This window comes from Miscanthus floridulus, chromosome 15 (genome assembly GCF_019320115.1).
Source record: "Miscanthus floridulus cultivar M001 chromosome 15, ASM1932011v1, whole genome shotgun sequence".
Lineage (NCBI taxonomy): Eukaryota > Viridiplantae > Streptophyta > Magnoliopsida > Poales > Poaceae > Miscanthus > Miscanthus floridulus.
In genome coordinates, this window is record NC_089594.1 from 65,781,577 (window position 1) to 65,785,197 (window position 3,621).

General features: G+C 52.4%; 1 pseudogene; it reads right to left on the bottom strand.

Moving 5' to 3' along the window:
• LOC136507568 (cytosolic sulfotransferase 8-like) lies at positions 1 to 2,703 on the bottom strand (annotated as a pseudogene).
• Between the last annotated feature and the right edge of the window lie 918 nt (positions 2,704 to 3,621).

Here is a 3,621-nt window from a genome sequence, read left to right on the forward strand (position 1 = left end):
TCAAAATATGAGGCCAGATCCTTTAAGCTTGTGTCTTCAAAATGGCATCTAACTTCTGACCAATCTCCTTGGTCATGTGGTTTTCCCAGTCCCCAACCTCGCCGTTCCTGAAGAAAGCAGATCTCCCTATAACCAAGCTATTTCTGAAAGCAACACCTCCCGCTCGGTTTTCTTCCAGGCCGCTATAGCCTCACCACCTACTGAGGGACGCCTCCTCTCTCTTCCTCCTCGATGAATGGGACGTAGAAGAAGCCGGCGAGCGACTTGACAACCTTCACCGGGTCTGACACAATCTCTTCATACTTCAAGAAAAGGACCTTCTGTGGCCTCACCACGCTCTCCTTCCAGTACTCAAGATAGTACTCTCAGAAGGGGGCCAGAGGCCAGAAGCCCTCGGTGAACATGCTTAGCGCGTCATTGAGCTCCATCTCAATGGAGGAGGACGACCCTCTGCGCATCATGTTGTTCACGAAGAACCACCACGAGAAGAACGCGTCCTTGGAGTGGCAGCACAGGTACACGACGCGGCATCCGCCGTGGGTGGACATGGCCGGCGGTAACAGGGACAGGGGTAGTTGTGTGCCGAGGAGCCTCGGCGAGGTCAGCCTCTCGATGTCATCCTGGTCTCCCGCTAGCGTGCAGCACGAGGTGTGGCACGACCTCCTGTGGGTGATGCCGGCCGGTGAGTAGAGGGTGGCAGCCGCTGGTCGTGATGGCGAAGGCAAACGCTTTCAGCCAGATGGTCCCATATTTCGGATTGGTCGCGAGGATGATGCATGTCGTCACTGCAAGGCGTGTAGTGATGTTTGACGGTGATGATGTGCTGGAGCCTTCTCACCAGTAACGTTGAGTGGAGTTTTCTCGGCTAAAGTTTTGGCCACATCGCGCTTGCTGGATTCAGATTCAGCATGAATGAACACAGTAAGAGAGAAAGAACAAGGGGCGTCACTGGTGAGGAAGGCACCGAGAGGATCTCAACGAAGCACGAAAGTCTAGTGGCACGATCTCAAGCTCGCGGGGCGTCCACTCTGCTCGCAGTGCAACCGCAGCGCAACCGCTCCGTCGCGCCGCCACCACCACCGCCAGCACCAGCCTACCGAGCCACCTCCACACCACCAAGCCCTTGCTGAGTGTCGGTTGGCCCTTCTTGCTGCCCGGCCAAGGCCAACCACGTCACCGTGGCCTTAGGTTTGGCTCAAATCAATTTTGTTGATCGAAAGAGAGCAGAGCAAGCTGTCGCTGTGTATCGAGATTCGCAAGAGATACGCGACAAACGGAAAGGCTCGTTGCAGATTCCGCGCATTGGTGGGGCGGCATCGGGGAATTCTAAGGCCCTGTTTCATCCTAGGCTAATCACTATCCAGCTAAAAATTAGCTTAAATTAGCTCTAGCACATCCGAACAGGGAGCTAATTGGTGGGGCTAATTTTTAGCCATACCTCTAATTAGTGACTAGCCAACTAGCCGAGAAACCCCGGCTATTTTGGGCTAAAACAAAAAAAAAAGAGCGCTCGGTCTTCCTCCTGAGTCCTCGCCGGTTGCTCCTTCGCCCGATTCGGCGCCAGTCCACATCCTTCACTACCTTCATCACCGGAGCAGCTCTCCTCATGGACTAGAGAGCCCAGTCATGTTTGTTGTGTTAGGTTTGATCTCCCACGCCATTAGGCCCAACGGCCTTTGGGCCTTGTTCTCGCGCCCTGATTGGGGGCGCCCAACCCTACATGGTTGGTGGGCCCCCGTCGCGCAGCGCTATAAAGGAAAGGTGGGGGCCGAGGCTCGTAGTACGAGGTTCACCGCGCCGCCAGTCACCCCACCGACATCCTAACCCTAGACCCGATCTTGAGAAGGGGCGCTGTCAGCGACGGGAAGCACCACCGACGCCGGCAACGCCACCCCGACGCACACGCCATCGCCGAGGACGCCACAGCGCCGACTCCCTCTCCACCGAACGTCGCTGCCGGCGCGTAGATGGCGTCCGTCAACGAAACCCCGGCCAGAGCTTCGACAACTACGGCATTTGATGGTTTGCAACCTATCACCCATTTTCTCTCTGTCTCTCTGTGATCCCGAACACCTATTCCTACTATCAATACATCCCGATCTGATGAACATGACTAAAAGAGAAACCTAACAATGGTACCGGAGCCACGGTTCGACAAGAAATCAGATCGGGGAAGTGAAACCGACCGATCTGATGCGGATCGGGAAAGAAAATAGAAAACCGAACCCTAAGACCTAACCCTAATTCCCCAAATCAAATCGGAAGAAGGGGAAAAGGGAGGGTCGGATTCCGAGAACCCTAGACGCAAATCCGAAAGAGAGAAAAGGGGAAGAAGAAAGAAAGAAGGGTCGAAACCCTAACCCTAACCCCAAGTTTTCCATTCGGATGAACAAAAAGAAAGAAATCAAAAGCAAAGAAAACGAATCGGCAAGAACAAACCCTAACCCTAACCCTAGTTTTTCCCCATTCGGATAAACCCGAAAAGAACAACTCAAAAGAAAGAAAGGGGAAAGTAGGGGTAGGGTTAGGGTGCATCGGATGAACCTTTTTGCCGGCGCGGGAGAAGAAACCGAGCCGGGGGCGCGGGCTCGCCGGGCTCGGCCAAGGAAGCATCGCAGCCAGGCCGCTCGACGGCGGCGTGCTCACCCGTTGGGGAGCACGCGCGTCGGCGAGGGGGCTGGCGACGGCACCAAGGCTCGCCATGGCCGCCCGCTCTGCTTTCCTCGCTCGCGGCTGCTCGGTGGCGGCTGTCTCCGCTGCGGCTGAAGAGAGAGAAAGGGGAAGAGCCGAATGACCTAGGGTTTTCAGGCCCCCCGCGCGGCGTTGGTTTTGATCCGGCCGAAGACGGCGCGCGACCGTCCGATCAAAACCAACGGCCACGGATCCACGGGTCATCGCCGGCCCAGGCGGGCGTGAGGGCGCGCGGCGCTTTGCCGGTCCAGGCCTAGGTTGCGGCCTGGGTGCGGCCTGTGCGCGCGAGGACCGCTAGGCCGAGCCGGTTTCAGCGCGTTTTGGGCCGCGCTGGGCTGAAATGAAAGCAGAAGAAGAAAATTTTTCTTATTATTTTCTAGGAGCAATTTTAAATGCACATTTTGATGAATTTGAATGATTTTGACACAATTTTCTGTGCAAATTTTATCCAACGATATTTTGCTCAGAAAACAGTGAATTTTTTTTAGTGCTTCTAGAAAATAATAATATGAAAAGATTATTAATGTTTTCGCTGTGCATGATAATTATTGTTCTCTTTGATTAAATTTGAACCAACGGGATAATTTAATTTTAAGAGAAATGAATTTTTGCTAATTTTGATGTGATTATGATATTGTTATTTTCTGACCAACGTTGTTAATAACAATATTATAATTTTTGATCCATGAGAAATTGTGCATTAATTTTACTTCTGCCCAACGGTGATGTAAAATGTTTGCATGGATGAATTATAAGTTTTAATTTGACCAACGTTGAGTTAAAGCATGGAATTTTATATATAAATATTTCTTACTTACTCTGGTGTGATTTCAGGAGGCAAATGCATTGTGAACATTGCCAACATCCCGACACTCAATGGAACCAATCACCGTGTGTGGCGGGAGAAATATGAATTGGAACTTGCGTTGA